Genomic DNA, 22757 nt, shown 5'->3' with positions numbered 1-22757 from the left:
ATTGCACTTCGCCGTCCAAGTTTGTTCATCTGTCTGAATTTATCACACTCCAGTGCCAACGCCGCCAACTAACCGGCTGTCTTTCTGGCCGGCGCTTTCCTCCGGTTCGTCCTCTTCGTCCTCTTCGAACAACTGCGGTGCGCGGGTGTGAGTAGTAAGTTGGTATGTGTGCCTTGTAACTTCCGTATCTGTGACAACCATTTTTTGTTTGCTTCTTGCAACTTTTCTTCTTTTGAACTTTAATTTCGTTCGCTTGGCCAAGGATTTGGTCAAATAATGAACTGCGACAAGTTTTGCGACAGCAACACAAACAAATTATGAGTTAAATGCATTTTTAATTTGTTGTCGTGATTTCAGTGGGTGGAGTTTGAAAGGGTCGGTGGAGAAGTAGAATGAAATTTGATTTGGAATGTTACAGATTCTTACAATATTGTAGACGGGGAATAGAGCTTGGTTCATACTGCAGTTGAATTAATTTCTGACGGCTCATTAAGTCCCTCGTTTAATTCAGCTAAGCTCTCAAATCCCACACATGAAACCTTGAATACCAGGAAAATCAGAAATGTGAAAAAACTAGAGAGGAATGCCTAAAAAATCTTCAAGAAATCTTGAAAGTAGAGTAGAGAGAAGTTTTCAGTTCTATATGCCCTAGTTGACAAAATTTAAGGTTTAGACTAGCAAGGAGAAGATCATCCTTTGGCATAAGATACGGACTGAGGTATCGATAGGCCTCAAGCGGGGCAGATATATATTATTACTTATCAACTTTATATATGCCACAATCCAAAGCCATTAGTAGCGATCCAAAACCATTCAATATTAATTTAAACTGTTACAATAACATTAAAACTGTAAATGGGGTACTATGTATGGGGCATGGGTTGTAGCTAACAACCTTTGAACAAAAAGCAGATATGCCCGATAAAGAAACGAAAGAAAAATGTTATTAGAGGTAAGAAAATCAGTGAATAGACCTGTAAGGACCAGTTAACACCGGCTTCCCCAGTTATTAGGGAATTTTAAATTTTTATCGCATGCGATAATTTTGCAATTAACAAAACAGTACCATAAATATTAGTTTATTTTTCACTAAAATATTTTCAATTCTGTGAATAATTTATGTTAATTACAACAACACAGGTTGTACCAGCAATTTGTCAGAAGATACAATATATTTAAAAAAAAATATCGCATGCGATTTTTTTGCAATTAATACAATAATCCCACAAATATCGCATATTTTCCCTCCAAACTATTTATTTTATTATTTTAAATATATATTTATGTATGTGTGTATATATTTTTCACATCCAACTGACTGCCTGCATATTTTTATCGTGGCGCATAAATATTCATATGCAATTATCAATTATTAATTATGTTGGTTTAATTATCCGCGAACATAAAAGGCAACGATTATGCGTATGATAAGCGAAAATGCAACAACAACAACAACTATAATAATAATAATAATGCATATAAACAATGTAAAATCATTTAGAAGGTGCGAGGCGTAAGCGCCAACTATGGCATTAATGCCCGTGGGAATTGGCAAATTAATAATAGGCGAGTCGGTGCTTATGCGAATTGTGTGTGTGTGACGTCTATATACATATGTATGTGTTTACGTGCGTACAATTGCAACTTTGTATGCACATGCTGTGCACATATTTCACATCTCATTTATTTACTTTGTGCAAAAATTCAATTTCAACATTAATTACTTTAGTGTTTTGCGATTGTGCTTATGCGCTAAAGCGTAAAGAGTTTTTAATCGAAAAATATGTGACGTAGAAATGTACATACATACATATTTATGTATATATGTAGATACATGTGGTGTATTTATGGAGCCATAATCATTAAAAAATATATGTACAAACGTAAATGTAAATAATATGATATCTAATTATAGAGTTGAGATTTCGCTTATAATATTTTACGGGATCCCGAAATTTTTTTATTGGTGCATTGCTAAGTTTACAACTTGATGAAGCATAAACTTTAGAAAAATATTATTTTCTTTTATTTTTAAATTGAAGATTCCTTCTAGTCTTGATATAAGTGTTGTAAATGCTCATAATCAATTACATTTTTTGTGCGTAAAAATTATTTTTTTTTACAAAAACCTATTTCTCAACACAATTTAAAGTATTTTATGCAATTTTGATAGATCCCGAAATTTCGGGATTAATAAATTTTAGTAAAAATATTTATTTCTTCCTTTAATTTATTTTTCAATCAAATTTAAAGTATTCTAAACATTTTTGAGAAATCCCGAAATTTCGGGACTAGCAAAATGTCAATCCCGCATTTTCGGTATTATTGAAATTTAGTAAAATTAAACGCCTTGTTAATAATAAACAGCTCTTCAATGATTCGATTATGCAAATTAGTTTCGCTGCATACAACTCTAAATATTACGCCCGCTTTGTTTATTTTAATGCGCCATAGTGATTCCATTTCGTTGCTCATTATTATCAGCAATAAGTGGAGCAATTAATATGAATACACAGCGTGTACTATTTATTAAATTTTTTATTTACATTGTGTTTGGAACAGTGAGCAGTCTCAATTTTGGCAAAATTTCCACAAAACAAATGGAGATAATTTTAGAAAAATCATTATTTTCAAATTTAAATATTTTTATTTTTTTATTTTCTTTTTAGTGATAAATAATTCAACTTCATTAGTTTGTTTATTAAATTATCACATTTTGTTGCCAATTTTTTAGCTGTCACTGTACCAACCACTATTTTGTTTAACCAATACAGTATTATTTATGCATTTGATATTCAATGCGATAAGCCGATATGTGATAAGCGCCCAATTTGTTATATTAATGACAAATTGAGGCTTTGATGTTAATGAAACGGTTATGATATGGGGAAAAAGCAATACGTGAATAAATAAAAGTAGTTGCCCGTACTTAGCAACAAATATATCATATATACACTAAATATAGTAAGCAATGAAAATATTCGCAAACATGAAAATTACCACACGCTCACTGAATATTTAAGTAGAAGTTGTTGAGTACCCATATTTTGACACCTAGGTTGAGAAAGGTTGTCTTTCATTTTGTAACTGGTTAAATTGTCTCTAGCGTGTTTAAAATGTGTGCGAAAGAGACAACTGTAGCGCTTGCTTATATAGTATGTTTGACAGGAATATTGTATCAAGCAGAGTGGCGCAGTGGAAGCGTGCTGGGCCCATAACCCAGAGGTCCGAGGATCGAAACCTTGCTCTGCTATACTTAACGTTGACCAGTATTTTTATTTATTTTTTTATTTTTTTTCATGAGAAGTAAAAAAATTTAAAAATAATTGGATGTTAATTATTAAAATAAAAATATTTATACTTTTTTACTGAAGAAGAAACCTTTTTGTAAATGTAAGTATTCATAAATTTCTCCCCACCCTCAACTGTCTTTTTGCAAATAATACATTAGTACAAATTGCATTTCTGAATAACTTGAAAACCCACTTCCACCGTCTACAATTTACACAACCACTTTTCTACACCTTAATTTCATTTTTATTGTGACTTCCTGCTTTAGAAATTCACAATTTCATACCTTTTTTTGTGTGTGATGCTGGCGTTTGACCCAAAGGGAACTGCAATGAACGCGTGAACAAAAGTGAAAAAGTGCCACATCCGTTAAAATGTATGAATAAATAAGAACTGAAATGTAGGTAGGTTTTGTTATGACACGCTTGTGGGGAGGTCCAAAGTTCAGTGTACCCTTTTTGACACACTTCAGGGGATGACAGCAAAAAGGAAAAGGGAAAAAATGAAATTATATGCATTTCTAAGTGCTTTTAGTTGAAATATTAAAAAAGTCTTAAATTAAATGTGATAAAAGGCTATTCTTAGAAGGCGTTGTGTTGTAGTGGAGACAAAAATAGTAGCCAGCATAAAGCGAAAAACTGAAGTAAAGTAATTTTACTGGAATTTTGTACAAACAGGGGTGGGGTTTGAGGGGATAAATTTCAGAAAATTATTTTAAAATATTAAAAATTCCGAATTTTGTAGCTGGAAAATATATTACAACCTCCATCTATCATGTATAAATGATAATTAACTTATATTAACGTTCAAAAGAACACAAGGGGTACAATGGACCACTCGTGTTGTTAACTTTTTTGTCAGTTTATATTCTAATAAACTATTTAATCCTTTAATTTCAAAACAATTTATCAATTTGTGTTTTTGTTTATCAACTTCTCTTTGAAAAATGGCAATTTTAGAAGATATTCAGATTTGAGGTTAAGTCTTTTGAATAAATATATTTAAATTTTAGGTTAGAAAACAGGCTTAAAGCTAGCATAACTCAAGTTAATCTAATAATTTTTGTTGTAGTCTGTTTCTTGTTCTCTCTTTCTCACTCCCTCTCTATCTGCTTAAAATACCATTTCAACTATAGCATGATATTGAGTATTCTTGAGCATATTTTCATCATATAAACCTCATCCCTTTTCGAACTGCAAAATATTACCATCTACGACTTGTCTCCCAACTGCTCAAAATTTTTTTCACGCATTCAAGGAGTTCCTGACAGCGAACAAGTGACAACAATTAGAGCAAAAGCAACAAATTTGTTAAGTACGAGGCAGAGACGCCAAAAAGAACACACAAGCGCTTAGTAAATTTACCAACAATTAAATGAGCAACAAAAACAACAACAACAAAAGGTCGGGCATACAAATCTTAGAGATTTTAGCCGCAGTAGCGCATCAGCAGCAAACCAGAAACAACGGCAGCGGGAAATAAAATAGGAACAAAAAGCAAAAACAACAAATGCAACAACACACCAAACAACGTTGAAATGCCACAACATCCAGCGAGTTTTGAGCACTTTGTCATATTTTCTAATTTATTTAAATGAAGTTTCAGCGTCACCTTTTTGCCGCGCCGTCAGCGCTCACTGTCCGCCACCGCTAAACAGTTGGTGCGCCGCGCCTCTTCATAGGTACAATGCAGCGCGTCTTCTTCTCCCACACTCCTGCGCCACTTTTATGTTGCCACAGTGAAACAGATTTGCATAAACTCCTGTCGCAGTACTGGCTCTCACCTGCCTGTCTGCCTGCCACTCCCCCTACAAACATGCTGTCGCGCAGTTTTTGTTGTTGTTGTTATTACCAACTTTTACGGCGCTTTGGGGTTAAATTAGAAAGCCGGAAACGCGTCACAATAATAATTGCGTCGTGCAACCTGCTGTGATTGTTGCTGGCTGCTGCTGTTGGATGCTGTAACAATTGCTGTTGTTTTTTTTTTGTTGTGTTCGCCAGCTTGCTGACTTCTGACTGTATTCATTACTAAGTGTTGTTTGCTCATAAGCATTTGTTGTTGTTGGCTTCAATGTGGTGCGTTGGTAATTGTGGAGTTGCCACCTTTTTGGATTTTTACTTTTTGTATGCCGCCAAAGTTTGTTATTCCTCGCTGTCGTCACAGTTGTGCCAACATTACAAATGACAAATACAATTAAGTTAATGTAGTGTGGGTCGCCCAAGTACACACTCCCCTACAGTTAGAGTGAACTGTGCAAAATTTAGCACTAATGCAACCTCGCACCTTTTCACACATTGTTTTGTGGCTTTTAACGCTGACAAGTGTACGTAGCACGCATAGTTGCTGTCGGCTGTTGCTGCTCCAATTGTTGTTGTTGTGGCTGCCTCCATTGTTGTTGCTGCTGCTCCAACTGTTGTTGTTCTTATTGTTTTAGCGCACAATTGTTTATGTTTATAATTTGTTGTGAAATTAAATGAGTTGGAGTACAAATTGAAATACATTAAATGTAATTAATTTGGCGGCAAGCAGACACACATGCACACATGCACACATATCATTATAGTTAACAAAACGCTGGCAGAAAACAATAGCAACAACTGAAATTTACTTTATTAAAATAATAGATTTTCGCCCTAATGCACTAGCACATATCCAACATAACTGTAAAATTATATAATTATGCAGTTGGCGGCATAATTTTGACACTGGCGTCGTATATATTATATTAATAAGTGGGTAAGGGTTCAAAACACAGTGGTGTATTCGCAATTTTTTTCTTTAAATAATTTAAAAAAATTATAACCGTATGAAAATAGGCACTTTTCGTATTACAAAAAAAATTAAATCAGAATTCACAGTCTTGCTTTTCAGCAAGGGTTTCAATATGTTCTACATTGGATCAAAAATATTCCAAATATGTCATTCTGTATTATTTTTTTTCTCAGCTTTGTTTTCGAAATCAATTTTTGAATATTCGAATTGGAATACTTTTATGTTCGAATTTTTGAGATTATATATTGAATGAAGTAACCTTCCATATAACCTTATAGATTTAAATTGGTTTAAGGGGTTAGGGATAGTCAAGATTTTCAAAAACCATTCTTGAATTTTCGTTAAGTTTAATATCTAAAAAATATTCTCTGAAAATTTGATGTTGATCCGATAATTACTTTTCGAGTTATTCGGCAAATAACAAAGAGCGCTCGGGCACTCCAAAATGCTAGTGTCAAACTTTAAATGCGTTTTTCTCAAAATTATGTTTTTTGAACTGGATGCAAATGTAACTTGAAAACCGCTCAGTTGATTTTAATGAAATTTATACAGCTTTTAGAATACATAATAATCCTTGGCCTGATCGAAGGTTTGTTTTTTAATTTCGATTTATCGATAAGACCAATCAAACAACAAATCAACAGTTATTTTTTCCCGAAAATCTAGAAAAAAATTTCCTGATGCTGCCATTTTGTTAATTTATGAAAAAAAAAATTAAAAAACTTCGATCAGCGCCAGAATTATATATTCATAAAACTAATTTGTTTTTTCCGATTGATTTTAGATTAATCTCCAAGGACTTGTGATTGTCACCGCAAGAACATTTTTTTGGAATTGGGTCAAACAGCTATAACTTTGGAAATTATATATATTTTTTTTCAAATTTTCGTGACTTTAAATGAAAACATTGTATAATAATGTGATATTATTACTTTTATTTTATAATGATTTAATAGCAAAAAAAATACTGAAAGTTCTCATTTTTTCCCGTCTCTGACTACCCATAACCCCTTAATCCATAGAAACATTATAGTTTGGAATAAGAGATTCTCAGACGATATTAATATTTAAACTAAAACCTTCTTTAGATATGCGAGGTATTTTCAAAACTATCAGGGTTAGAAAAAAATATTAATTCATTCGTTTACATTAATAAATTTATCTTTAAAATAGTGCCCGCTGAACATCTTATCGTACTTCAAGGTCATCTATATCAAGCTCCATGATAATAACTAAATTTCTCAATGAACCCCTTTTCTTGAATCAAAACAAGTACGCCACTGTTTTCCAATGTATTATAAGCCTCTTTCAGCCTCTTTCCCTGTAAAAGTCACCTTTTGTTGTTTCCTTTTAATGGGTTTTAACAGCATACAATTTAAATAGGATTTGTATGAATTACGCGTCGCAGCCAGACTTTTATTGATAAAGCGATTTCATGCATTACTTGTCTATAGAAAAACGCATTTGACGCAGAAAATTGCCAACTATTTACAAACAAAGCGAAATTAATTGCGAAATTCGCGCTAAATGCAAATTATTAATTACATTTCTATATGACGGGGTGGAAGGAAGGTCAGATTCTCATCACCTAAAGAATTAATAGCAAAATTGTATATAAAATAAAGATAATGCTTTTGAAATTATTTAAAAAATATATAAATTTTTGTTGTCTAAGTGATACAAACTGCGAACCCGAACTGCGAAATATATGCAAAAAACTTGTTGACATATGTTCAATAGTGGTCACAAGCAATGATTTCTATTGTCTAATTACTATGCATGTCATGTTATCACAGTTAAAGTAATGTGAAGTGTGAGGGGGTTGCGAAAACAAGTATAGGCTAACTCAGCAAGTAACGGTAAGTAAGCAGAGTGGCGCAGTGGAAGCGTGCTGGGCCCATAACCCAGAGGTCCGAGGATCGAAACCTTGCTCTGCTAGTTGTGACGGAAGGATTTGTGATTCCAATTTTTTTTTTTTAATATATGTTTTTAATGGCTTTATAAAAGGTTGAGGCTTTATAAAAGGTTGACAAATATTCTAAAAATGTATATTGAAATAATGAAAATATTTAAAGAATGACTATTTGTAAGGTAGTTTTAGTCAAGAATGTAATAAATTTTTCAGAAAATTATTTAAATAATAATAATAATTAAAATGGCTAAAATAAGTTTTACAACAAAAATAAATTCATTAAATTGTGAAATTTTCTTGTAAAATATTAGTAAACATGTTCCGAAAAACTTCTCTTTCTACTCCCCAGTCGCTGTGGGCAACCACATATGTTATGTAAATTTGCACAAGTAATTTAAACACTTTCTAATTTATCACAATTTACTTGATTAATTAAATTGTAGCCTTAAATTAGTAATTTCTACAGCACAGCAATATCAGTATGCAAGATTAATAAGTTGCTATCTAACTAAAACCGCTTAGGGTTATTTGTATAATCTTACACCGCCAGCAGACTTTATATGCAACAAAATGCCAGGCAACCACAAAATTTATACAATAATCTGCTTTATTTAATTTTTCCAAAAGCCAAAAACCACAAACAGCAAGTTTTTGTTGTTGTAATTGTGTATTATTTCATGCGAACTGGGTCAAAAGTCAAACAGGCATAAACAAACAAATAGTATGTTGCCATGGCCAAAGTCAAATTGTTGCACATCTCATCGTCTATGCTGTTGATATTCATACGAATGGCTGACAGCAAATCTATTACTTTGTGTAATAAGTGAAAATGATATTGAATATGTTTGTGATGAGCGCATTAATACATATGTATACTATGTGCGAGTATCATGAGGGCTGAGTAGAGTCCTTGTATGCAAATAGTAACTACCACTTCACATACTCATATACAAATAGCAATGTTTCGCAACAGTCGTGAAGAGTGAAAATGGTTGGAAAACGTCATTAGTGCATGTTAACCTATTTTACAAACTAATTGATGGGGTTTTTTCTTGTGAAAAAGCTCTGGTAACACAAATGAGATATTCGCACGCGTATATAATTGAAAAGATGGGCGTATGTTTGAAGAGATCTCTATACTTGTGAGTATGGTTTTTGAATGAATGAAGAAGACATGTAGTATAATACTGGAAAAATTTTACCCAACACGTTTGTATTCGGAGATTGAATGAATTCGTTTATCTAGAAATTGCTGTTATATATCCGCCATCTGCTGGGAAATGTTTTAAATAATCGGTTAGGTTTAAAATAGCTAATAGAGTAAAACATAGGTTTTAGTCTTATCTCAACCATATAAATATGACTTCGAGAGAAAAAAACTGAAATTTCTGAATATGACTTTAGCTCAGAACCCAAACTCTATGGCAGAGACAGATTTATCTCCGAGATAAAATAATTAAAAAATTCATGAATTCATAAAAAATTTGGCTAGAAGATAGAATGTTTGATTCAGAAAGGATAGAATTTTAGGGTAGCTAAGGATTTAAAAATTTTCTTAAGGATGTGCCTAATTATTTAGCCTTCTTCTGAGCATCCTTACAATTAAGTGAAGAATATTATCTGGAGAACACAAAAATTGAGATCCGCTCTCACTACAGTCCAAATTGTGCAACTACGTCTGTGTTCAAAAAATATCGGGAATTGGAAAATTTCAAGAGATTGGAGAGTCTAATTGTCTCATTTTTTTCATTATGTATAATAGGTATACGATAACATTTTTAACTGTAGCAATCACTAAGATCAGAAATATTTTTATAAGCTTACACTTTGGTGTTCGATTGTGAATTTTCGGCCAAAACAAAATACTGTAACGATGCTCCAGCCTTTATTTTCGCCAGACATGACTCCGTGTGACTTTTTCCAATTTCCAGAAATAAGGAGAACGCTAAAGGGCCATCGTTTTACAAGCATACGGGAAATCGTTGAAAGAGCCTATTCAAATGATAGAGTTTGAGAAGTGTTTCGACGATTGAAAGAAGCGCATAATATCGAATGGCGACTATTTTAAAGACGACAATATTAATGTGTACGAATAAATAATTGTTTTTGCAAAAAACAAAAATTCCTGTTATTTTTTTAACACTCCTCGTATGTGACCGGAACGGATTATAACTTTTTGGTCAAACTGTCAACGCTGTAACATTTTGAACTGATTTGGTATAGTCTACATCTCTAGAGTATGCAAAGTTTTAAAGACAATAATGTAGAAAAAATAATTACGCAAGAAGTTTTCAAAACATTGAATCAAACGCTTACTGGGTGCATTAAAACATACCGTTATATGCATATGATCTTATGAGTTCCCAACACATCCGTATATCCCTGTGATACATATGCATGTCTGTCCACCAACAAGCTCTAGTCATTTGCACGGCACATTTGCGTTTGTGGTCGAAAGTGATGCTTTAAATTAAAAAGAAAATAACCGGCAATCTATTACTAAGCTAAAAATTGATACACGTCTGCCTGCCGGGCTGCTTGGTGATGGTGGAACTCCAGCGGCAATGCAGGCGGGGATGCTGTGAGAGCGTGTAAGAGAGAAGCGTGGGAGGTATGACGTCCAGAACAGCTGCGGGCGTCGGTTGGCTGGACTTGCCAAGAGGCTATCCATTGCCAAAGTCCGACAGGCAAACGAACGTACAGCGAAAGGTTCTAACTATATATGTTTCCATACTTATATATGTATGTTTGTATGCATATATGCTTTATTTGACTGCTCGCCAGTCATTTGCCTGTAATGAAGGTCTGTGGTGGTTGCAGTAGCGTGCGCCAAGCTCTGGTCAGCCAAATAATGGCAACACATTTGTAAGTGTCTACGAAAAATTGTTGTTCTTGTTATTTTTTCACTCTCGCCACGAGCATATTTTTCGAATATACATATATATTTTGTTGCTGCCAGCCTTTTCCCTTGTATATTGTACTATAGTGGAGTTCATTTAGCGTTTGCCACTGCTGTTACACATACAAATAACAAGTTGTTTGTGCTTTATAGCTTGGCGTTGCATGCCACACCGCAACACTGCGGCCACATGATGATGGAAATCAGCGTCAACTACGCTGCTACTCCACCTACAATGTGCGGCATATCAGCATATTATCTTCATTACGACAGCTGATGGGAGTGGCGTGCGCGCAAATAACAACAACAGCAACAACAACATTTTTTTTATATAAAAGCGCGCATTTAACCCACAGCGCCGGCTGGGTCAATAAGTCACTCTCCGTTTTATGTTGGATGCTGCGCTAAGTTGCAAACGCAGTAACAACAACAATAACAACATTACAGTTATTTACAAAGAAACAATGGCGAGACTGTATAGGTATTTTACATGCAACGCTCATTACCACAAATGACCAGCTGCCACCACACCGACCACCCATTTATTTCCCCGACTTATAGCTGCTAACCTGAAGCTACTCATTCACTTTCATTGGCTTTTTCACCTTAATCCTGCAGGCTGATTAAATAACCTTAATCTACTGCGCGATATCTACTCAAACACCGTCGCTCCCATGGTGCTCCCCTCGCTATTATTTTGCAGATTTATCATTTTTTGCGTGGGCTTCGTTGGATGATGCGCCTCGTACGCGGCTGGCGTTAAAAATAAATAATGATAGCTCATCATGTGCTCATGCATGACAGTCAATATTTACGCGAGCCACCACTTCCAGACATACACTCCTATATATATGGTTATATGGTCGGCTCACTCAGCGGTATTATGTTGACGCAGTCCAGTGGTGTAACACAAAACCCCGTCGCCTGGCATAACATTTGTCCGGCATAATGACGTGTAATAAAGGTGCTGAGCGCGCTCATTTAAAGTACCGCTTTTGGATAGGCATGTGAGCCGCTTAAATTGTTAAATTTGCGCTGGTTACAATGTGCTGAGTATTTGAGTGAAATTTTTGTGCTATAATTTATAGTTTGAGAACTAATTGTTGTATAGCAGTTTCTATATAAATTTTTATATAACTTATATTTTATGAGAATCTTTAGAATTAAAAATATTGAGAACCACTGTAAAGTATAGCAGAGCAAGGTTTCGATCCTCGGACCTCTGGGTTATGGGCCCAGCACGCTTCCACTGCGCCACTCTGCTTATGCAAAAACTACGCGCGAATTTTTAGAGTGCTCATTTTTATCTTTATTCTATATTTTATCTATGATCTAACCACTATATATCACATATATTATGTAATTACATTTGTTAGTGATACATTTTCTAAATATAAAACTTGAAGAAAGGGTCAATTATATTGAGAAGACTTAAAAGTATAAAAAATTAATACATTTGCAGCTCGCATAACTGTTTACAAAATTCTAATTAAATTGTACTAAGCTTTGTCTCAAAATACGCGAAAAGCTTCAAAGCTTACCAAAAGCTCCTAAGATTTTACTCTTCCCACAGCTTACATTTTGACTTGCTTTGTAATTTTTTATTAACGAATGCAAAACTATTTGCCTATTAGAAAACTCTTGCGAGATTCCATCCTTTGACCGAACATAACTCAATAAGTCATATCTACAAAGCATATTCAAACCCCAAAGGCATACCTTTAAGCTTTACAAGTCACAATGTTTGTATATTTTTCAAGCTACTTCCTCGAGCTTTTGTTTCTCATTGCGTTCAAAGCGAAATCGCCTATTTTTCCTTTAAGAATTTGCTGCTTTTGTAGCAAATACTCTTTTTTTCCTTTCACTACGCTATTTACTATTTCTTTGCTTGGCCTTTTCATAACATTGTTGGCTAAAATATTTAATATCAATTTATTGAGGCCACAAAATGTTTGGAGTGCGAGGCATGCAGTAATATTTCCCCTCATACCGCACATTTACCGTTATTATTGACCTACCCACTCAGCCTTACTTGCCTACAGTGTACAACAACGTTACTCATTTTTTATTTTATTTCAGGGTAAAGAGCAATTTATATTTTTAGACCGCACTAAATTTTTAATATTATTGAAATATTTCCTTCGATTTGTTTGTTTGCAACGAGGCAATGAAGCGGCAGTAGTTTGGCAGGCAAAACAAAATAAAAATTTTGAGGCTTTCGAAAATTCCTGCAGTCAACTCGACATAAAAACGTAAAAAGGGCATTTGATGTTTTGGTCTACTTATATACTTATGTAGAGAGCGATGAGGGTGCTTTTTTATGGCATACCAAAGTAATTGATTTCGATAGTTTAGTTATGCGTATACTATTTTGGGCGCTTTTTCATTTAGACCGCAGCAATTTTTTTCTTACATTCGCTTCAGCAAATTTTTATTTGAGGTTGCTGAGTTCTTGTGGCTCGAAGTTGAAAGGTTGCTGTTGCAAGTGGTAATTTTTCACTCTTTTTTTTTATTAATTTTCACTAAATGCCTGTTGAGGTGGGACTTGATGAATTTAGGTGCAGGGAATATGGTGATTGAAATATTTTTGCAAACGAAAACGTGCATTCCATTAAGGAAGGTTAAAAGGTATGTGTATGGAAACTTTAATGAAAATGGTCTTACAATAGATATTAATTGTGAGAGATGAAAAATTATTAAAGAGAATTCATTCAAATGGTTTTGTTGAATGTGTATTTAAGACAAATTAAACCTATATTTTGACTTTATTTGTGTAATAAAGGCGAAAATATTTGTAGATTTGCAGTGGATTTCTGAATGGTTTAGTTTGTAGTTCATTCCTTTTGTCTGATATTAAGTTTAATGTCCCATTGCGTTCATCCAGGCAGTTTAGACCATTATTTCTAAAATCTTCTAGAACAAATTTTGAGTTAAATGAACCATTCTGCCGAATATGTCATGATTTTAATTCGCATTCCAGCACATTTGATCCATCTGACTCAATATTTAGCATCAAAAAAACTATTTTGTCTTCTCTTAATAAATAATATTCAGAAATTTTTAACTTTTTGTTTTTATAAATTTTTAAATCTCAGCTGTTGAAATGTTTCTTTCTGTAGCTGAGCAGTTTGAGAACCGGACGCTTAAAAATCTCTTGCCTTTCTAGACTCGGCAAATTCCGCTCGTATGCGGACTGCGCCCCACGCGTCGGTTGGGCGGGAGGAGGGTAATCGTTTGGGTTAATAATAATAATTTCTAAATAACAAAGGATCTTAAAAAATAAAATAACATGGAGTATCAGAATATAAAAAAAATGATTTAATTTATATGATTTATTGTAATTATTATTTCAGTAGAATATCGAATCATTCACTTTCATTGATTTATTATATAGAGCAATTATCTTCTCTACTTTTTGCCTAAAAAATGGTATGTATTTGAAAAAAAATAAGAAAATGTATTGAGAAGAAACATAGCTAACCGAGATAATTTAATGTCAACAAACATTTAACATAATGTAGCAGAAGTTACGGCGTCAATACTTTATATATATAAGTAAATGATAAATTATTAATTATAACCAAATTTTAAAAATAAATACTTTTAAATTTCTTTGCAAAAGACTCACCCATATAATTTTTCTGGTAAGTGTACCTAATAAAATAAATATTTATTACAAATAAATATTGCAAATAAACTATATTTAGAATATTTACCAAAATTGCTTCCAGTATTACTTCGACTATCGCAAATTCCTTGAAAACGATGTCCATTCTTAATTTAATGTAGATAAATAATTGTCTAAAAGTCACTGAAATTAGGAATTAAAAATAAATTTTTCAAATAAATATTTTTTTTCACAAAAATCTCACCAATATGCTTTCAGCATTATGTTTATTGTTGCAAGTAATTAAGTATAAACGTCTCCTAGCTATTGTACATTAATGTTGTTACAGTATTGCAGGGACTCGAACCCTCTATTATGATAACATATGCAACAGGCACCATAATTAAATAATATTTTTAATACGCGGAACCGAACCGTAACCGTATAGATATCTGCAAATATTTCCAATTAGTTGTTAGGGATTTTTTATTTTAGCATACTTTTATAAAAAGAATAACAATTAAATTCCTTCAAGTAGAATTGTTATGTGCGTTAAAATATAAACCATCCAAGCAAAAAATAAATTACAATTTCATATTCAGAACATAATGAAATATATTATATTATGCATACTAATTTTCATTCACTAAACCATTCTTCTGGAAGCAAACAACATTTCAACTGCCGTAATATTCCATCTTTCGAAATACATATGTATGTATGTATGTACATATGTATGAAAGCGTTGGCGCATATACATATAAATATATGTATGTATTACATACCTGTATCCTACTCGTACCAGCATTCAAACGACCGACGAACTATACACTACGAACCACGAAACACTTTATTGCACTATTTTTCTTTAAAACACTATTTACTTGATATTTATTTCTTTTTATGTATTTAAACTAATATTCACACTTTTTAGAATATTTTATAATTAGCACTGCAATTAAACACGTCTTTTCACTTTCGCGACAAATCTCAATTGAACTGCATCTTCTACAACTGCATTCCTTCAATAAAGCAAACGCTGTTCCCCTTTAATATTCCAGAATATTCAGCAACCGCTTCCATAATGCTAGCATTGCCTATAAAGCTAGTGGAGCAATATTCGAAAAAACTCTTAAAGGAGAAGCGAGGCATACGATTACACCTTTTCGAATTTCCGTTTCCCTCTTCCCAATAGGGGAAATCATTAGACAGCATGAATTCCTATAGGAAACGGAAATGAATTTGGAACTTACGCAAGCAAGAGCATAAACAACTCAATTGCCGAGGAAAATTAAGAGATCAACCATAAGCTTTTACTCTCACTGGATGACACTCTTCGTTATCTCCTCTTCTTCTGTGTAAAAGAGAGTATAATAGCGCTCTCAACTAAATGTACTTGTTAAATGCACTTGTTTGAATATGCAAGTTGTTCTTTGAGAGATCACTTTGATTACTGATATACTTATATACATACTTGTATATGCATATGAATATTACAAAAAATTTTCTATTATTTTGCATAACATACACACGCACATAATGCGAGATTTGCTAATCTATACGCTTATAAAAATTCTAACATTCGTAACGAAGTAAATATTTAACCGAACGCGACCCGAATGTAAACGCACTACATTTTCATATTGGCTTTAAATGTAAATATGTTTTAGGTATATAAACTTGCTTACTTTTGCCTATAGATATTCCCTCTAAACTTCTTCTGTAGTACATATACACAGCGAACTAAGAAAGACACAAAATCAAAATTTTTTTTATTATTAAAGTTTTTTTAACGAATTTAATTTATTATTATTGTTATATTGTTCGATATTTGTACCCACTTATGCGAACACTAATATTATTTTTCTTTATTTTAAACTATTTCACTTAGTTTAAGAATTTTTAATAACCCGTGAACTTAAATACGTCATTTCACCTTGGAGCTAATTTTCAACTAAATCTAACCATCTACCACGTCTTCATCATGTCCTCTCGCAATGAACTTTACTCAATTGTCACTAGATTCTAGAATGTTCTGAGTACATATGTTATATTTCTCCTTTTTCTCAGCTTTTTTAAGCAATTACAATAACATAACAAGAATACGAGAAGAAGAGAATCGGAGCACAAATTTTTACTGCCTCTAATTTCCGTTTCCTTGTTTCCAAAAAGAGATACCTACAAATACGCTTTTGAAGGCAACTGTACTTTTAAAACGTTAGCTAGAATTCTCGCAGTCCACAATTCTCTTAATCTGGATTCTTTAGCAAATTGCATACCCATACAGCGATATTATGAAAGGAGAAAGGACAGAGCTTTACATTCATTTTTTCCAGTATTGAACTATTTCCTATACTAGGAAACGGAAATGAACATAATATTCAGAGAGAAGAGAACATACTCTCTCTCTTGACGGGGAACAGTAACACTTCCAGTGAAGCACGTTTGTGTGTGTGAAGGAGTATGCTGACTCTCTTCTGCAGCAGTGAGTAGCTTAGCGGTGTTACATAAACAAAGCGATCACTTAAAAGAACATATCAAGAGAAATTTGCATACTTACACATTTAATCAAATATATCTACACTAATTTCCGTTTGTTGCAAGCTTTTCTACTGCGCTAAGCACTTAAGAGATATACACATACGTGAGAAATGTTTGTATTTTTATTAAGGGTTCCTTTTATTTGGAATAATATGAAGGAAGCGGAAATGGACTTAAAACTCTTTAAGTAAAAGAAGGGGGAGTGAGTGCAGAGATTTCTTAAAAAAATATTAATTAAGAGATTACAAAAAAGTCCATTCATGCTCTTCTTACTGCATAAATATGTGAGCGCATACAAATTCATACCGTTACTAATTTTTTCCTAGCAGTATGCGTGCTCATTGTGCATTTGTCGTGGAGGTGAAGTGATGCAAAATATTAGGCAGAGTATTAATTTGTGAAAATAACTATTAAATAAAGTGTAGTGAAGTGTTTTAATTATAAAAGTGTGAACAAAGTGTAAATAAAATCAATCAAAATAAATGTGTAAGTATAAATAAGTGTTAAATGAAAAAATCAAAATATGCGTATTAGCAAGGTAAGCAGCTCGGGTCAGCTTGGGTCGGCTCGTGTCGTGTATGTGCGATTGTAAATATGCGAGTGTGTAAATATGTTTGCTCATATGTAAGTATGTATGTTATAAAGAAGTTAATGACGAAAAAAAGTGCGCAGCAAAGGCAGAGTAAAGAAAAGAGCAGAGCAAAGAAAAAAGCAGTGCAGTGGGATATGTTGTAAGAAAAAAATAAGTATATGAAGCTGCATAGCTGTAAGAAAAAAGTATGTGTTGCGTCATAATCTAAGTAAATGAAGCAAGTGCGTGATGTATGAAGGCAGTAAGAAGCAAATATGCTGCAATAGAAAGTATAATAAGTGCAAAGTCAATATGAGAATATAATGCGTTTGTGTTCGGGTCGCGTTTGGTTCAATTTTTACAGTGTTACGATTGTTAGTATTTTTATAAGCGTATAGATCGGTAAATCTCGCGTTATGTGTGTGTGTATATTATGCAAGTCAGTAGAACATTTTTTGCAATATTTATGGTGGATAGTGATTTGGTGAGTCCTCTAATAAGATATGTTTGTATGTACTATGTAGTAATGTATATTATATGTTCTCACGTAATTATATGGAATATTTTTCTTCGGACGACCATTTAACATTAAAAAATATTTAAACAATAAGAACATATTCTATCAACCGATTGGTTAAGGAAAATACTTAGTGATGTTAAATAATAATTATTGGCACCGAATTCAATAATAAAATTTAAAAAAAAGTTCGAAATAGCTTATTTTAACGGGTAGTTTATAACTTTATATATTTTCGAAAAATAATATTTATGCAAAAATAATTTCTCATTATTATTAGCACCAAATTCGATAATAAAAAAATGTAATATAAAAATATTTATTTTTTTTTTTAATTTTTTTAAGGGGCTTTACCAGTGCCACATTTTCAAAAAACAATTTATTTTTTATTTTTTGCTTATTCGATTGTTTATACTTTCAAAAAATATACTGTGAAAGCGGTAAGGTCGTTTCTTGAACAGTTTATGAATGACAGCGTTCTAAAGAACGACCACTCGTAGGTATAAGCCGCTATAGTCGAAATTTTAAACGCGTTTTTCTCGAAGCGACATTTCTCAAAATTGCTGACATCAAAACTCAACGAGAAATCAATATATTTATTATACAATGACCTACGATGTTTTTGATTTGTTGACCATTTTTTACTTAAAAACACGACATTTTTTTCAGAACTACGCTATTTTGTTAATTTTTTTTTTAATTTTTCAAAAATCATACGTCATTGTATAGGAAATATATTCAACTTTAATAACCTTTTTGAATTTTTTTGTTTCATCTACTCATTCGGCTGGAATGACGTCAGCAGTTGGGGGAACTTTTTTTCTTGCATCTCCAAAGACAGCACATAACTTTTCAATATTTTTGTAAAAAAAAATTAAATATAGCTGAAAATATGCCTTATTATGTGCACAATAGATTAAGTACTTTTATAAAAAAATTCACAAATTCGCCTTATTTTACATGGGTTACACTGGTATAGCCCCACAATTTAAATAAAATATTGTGCACTTGGATTCATATTACTCCTATCTTGTTCCATCTTTCTACCTATCGCCTGATTTTAGCTAGCTATCCTTTTGACATCGGTAAGTAAAAATTATAATAGTTTTTAACACATTAAATTTATTAATCTAAACAATTTATGTTTTTCTTTTAAAATTCAATAAAGAATATTGTATTAATAATTGAGTCTAAAGCACTTATCTTATTAATTCCAACATATATTTCAACAAAAATACAGTAAACTATGAAATCTTTATTACAAGTTTGAAATCCGAAATGTAACTGATATTAAATAGTTAAATAATATGTATGTCTACCGCTTTCTCAATTTATGTTTTTTTGTGCTTATCTCCACCAGCACCAAACATTACTCTTTTCTGTTTTATAGCTTGAGTGTAGGCACTTAAATTTAGGGTACACCACCGAAGTGTGTTTTTTATTTAATATAAAATAGTAGTATTTCACCGCAGGAATCACTTGATTTCCCAATATTCCGCTTATAGTACACAAACGATTTTCACTTTTATGACCATTTGCTATTGACTTTGTTCAATATTTTTAGGCGCCTTGCCGCCCAATATGTGGCCAACAAGCATTTCGGCGCAAAGTCAGCAAAGTATTTTTGCCCATTTAATTTGAACAGCCTTCGCATTTATCTTAAAAACTGGGTAATTGCATTTAGATTTATGTGAACTTCACGTATTTGCCACTAACGGCGCATTATCTACCGCTAGGAACCACTCCATTTTATGCGCTCTACTTTTACGATTATTTGCAGTTTTTGGTCATTTCTGTTTGCTTGTGACTATTTTTTTTCTGCTATGGTTGCTTGATGCTGGAAATTGATATTGATGACCTAATGGGTTTGCATGCTAGCCTTCTATAGCACCTTGATTATTCCGGCGCTTCATTTGCTTGCCTATTGGGATTTTGTTGTTGTTTTTTTTTGGAATTTACTGCGGTTTGATTATTGCAAAATTTATGTGCAATTTTGTGTGCAAATTTTTAATAGCATATCGTGGTCGTTAGTGCCTAGCAATTTTAATAAAAAATACCATCTTATTGATGAGCACATTAAGATAAAATGTGATGATCTCTGCATGATGGATGCTCTCGAGAGCATTATATAATCTGTTACTAGTGGTTTCTACTTTCGCAAAATTGATTTCATTTACTAAGAGGTTCAGCATATTTTATTATAATGCTTTTAATAATTTTTCAAGATTCTTCGGCATCGTTGCTAATTGCAAGTTGAGGGTTTGGTAAGGTACGGTTTTTTTTATCAGAAATTTCCATTATGACCTCTGACCTATATATAAGGAACAGTTAAGTTATTGGGTTAGGTCTTCAAAATCCCATAAAAAGTGAAGCTCAGACATATCCTTTCAAGTATTGTGATATTTCAACTATCAATCTATTCTGACAAACTCGGCAACCATCGTTTAGCATATTAAATAAGACGAATCCCAGTCCATATCCCCTCAAATTTCAACAAAATGGAAGTATATGAGTTTACTCTGCGTAATATCTGCAATAATATTGACAAACAACTACTTTCATTGCAATTCTGAGCGCATTCTTTGCAAGTCTATACTACATCCGCGTAAAAAAAGAAAGCATGGCGGGAGAAAATGATGTCTGCGTGCTGCCATTATGTGTAAGTTGCAAGTGGCATGAAAAATTGTACAAGAGTTTATGACGGAAATGCGCTATGTTGCATATGAAATTCATGCGGTATAATAAATGTAATTCGACTTAGTAAGGAATTCGCAAATATGTATATATGCATATACGTTTATTCTATATACTGATATTAAAAATTGCGAAATACAGAATACGCGTAGTGCCTTGAAAAAGTGCGGAGAAAAGTAAAGAAGAAGTAGAAAATATGTTATTTCTGTACATTTTAGTTGCAAGGTCAGGGTGCAGGTAGTTTTCCGTGAACATACTGGAGACCAAGACGTTGCTACTTTTGTTAATGTGACAGTCATATGCTGAAGCAGAAAAACTTTTCAAATGTCAGAACTGTCAGTTTTTTCTACAAGCTATCATGGCAGCTGCCTGTTGCTGTGTGTTGTACGGAAAAATTGCAATACTTACATATATGCAAATGTTGCAAGTTGTTATATAAATGTGACATGTTCCATGATAAACATGTTGATTACACAAAATAAGAAGGAGGTACAGATTTAAAATGGTAAGACGACGTGCTGGAGAAGACTTTCCCGTTATAAAAATATTTCTTGTGAAATTTTCAATCTACAAGGTTGCAAATTTGAAAAAGTGAGGTATTCTTGAACATTTGACATACCTTAGCGAGCTTTAAGCTTTAGGCAACTACTTTTCATTCATCACTTCACTAATTTCTAGCCGAATAGGAGCTCGAAAATAATTAGGTCTCTATATCTTTCAAGGTTAAATCCAAAAAATATGTCAACTATTTTTCTTGACTTCATTTATCCACATTTTTTTTACTTAATACATTCAAAATAAATCTTGACTTCATGCTTAGGTGTTTCTATTTCGTCTTTTGAACTCTGACATTTTCTTTTAACCTTCATAAACACTTCGAACCATTCCTATACAATTTCGCTGTAATTCTTTATCTCGTTCCCCTCATTTTGCAATCTTCCACTGTCGTCCACACAAATGATTATTTCATGTTTGTCCATTGCAATTGCTATTTGTTGCATAAATAAATGGCATCGAATTGTTTTGGTTGCAGCATTTTAATTGAAAAAGTTTCTTCGTCACTTCATTCAACTGCGCTTGCTTTCTCTCTCCTCATTTTAATTGAATTTTTCGGTTTCGTGGTTGGTTGTTGTTGTTGAAATAGTAAATTTTCATGTTGCAATTTATTTGTTTACAATTATTTTTGCTGCTCTTACCACTTTACTGTACAATATTATACTGAAAAACAAAATATTTGGCATATTTTTGTTATAATTGATAGGAATATTCATTACTCATTATTGCTTTAGATAAATATGATATTAATTTGGTGAGTTACAGTTACTTGGATGACTGCCAGCATCGGTATTTTGTTGGTGAAATTGACTTGAGAGAGTCTATGTTCCCAAGACTTTATTTTTTCTTTCGCCAAAGAGTGTTTATTGTGCTGTTGCTAACTTCATATGAACTAATCTTTTTCATAATCGAAAACTTGTTTTTCCACCTACAAAACTTCACTTCGTACAGTCAATTTCGTTAATGACATAGAACGGCATATTCTTCAATATGCACCAACAATAATAAATTTCCCACTTAAAAGTGAATAATTGCGGTAAAGATTTTCGAAATCGCAAAGTTTAATTGCCCATATGCAAAGTCATAAAAACCACTATTCAAAAATTAACCATAAACATACGCTAGCACATGGTTGCATGGACGAGTTAAAAGCAGAGTCAAAGACCGCTTTGTATGTGGATATGCACAGAAATGGAGTTTAAAGAATGATTTACAAAGCGGCAATGCAAAGTGAAGCGCTTATATTCATATCTGGCGGCAAAAGTTAAACGACCGACACGGCTAAAGGCTGAAAGGATCAACAAGGAGTCAAAGACACAGCACTGGCTGGCCGGTCATATCAGCACAGCGGCAGAAAAGTTGGCAGACGGATAAACAGGCGTCATTTTATTTTTTTAT

The 22757-nt window shown here is 32.9% G+C and overlaps 3 non-coding genes across 3 annotated transcripts; 2 read left to right on the top strand and 1 right to left on the bottom strand.

Moving 5' to 3' along the window:
* Positions 1 to 3181: 3181 nt before the first annotated feature.
* Trnam-cau (transfer RNA methionine (anticodon CAU)) lies at positions 3182 to 3253 on the top strand. The gene has a single exon. It is a non-coding gene; the product is annotated as a tRNA-Met (tRNA).
* A 4676-nt stretch (positions 3254 to 7929) lies between these two features.
* On the top strand, positions 7930 to 8001 carry Trnam-cau (transfer RNA methionine (anticodon CAU)). Its single transcript has one exon. It is a non-coding gene; the product is annotated as a tRNA-Met (tRNA).
* Positions 8002 to 12066: 4065 nt separating this feature from the next.
* On the bottom strand, positions 12067 to 12138 carry Trnam-cau (transfer RNA methionine (anticodon CAU)). The gene has a single exon. It is a non-coding gene; the product is annotated as a tRNA-Met (tRNA).
* Between the last annotated feature and the right edge of the window lie 10619 nt (positions 12139 to 22757).

The sequence above is a fragment of the Zeugodacus cucurbitae genome, chromosome 6 (genome assembly GCF_028554725.1).
Source record: "Zeugodacus cucurbitae isolate PBARC_wt_2022May chromosome 6, idZeuCucr1.2, whole genome shotgun sequence".
Lineage (NCBI taxonomy): Eukaryota > Metazoa > Arthropoda > Insecta > Diptera > Tephritidae > Zeugodacus > Zeugodacus cucurbitae.
The sequence above is the reverse complement of the archived record's forward strand: the minus strand, read 5'-3'. Positions and strand labels throughout refer to the sequence as shown.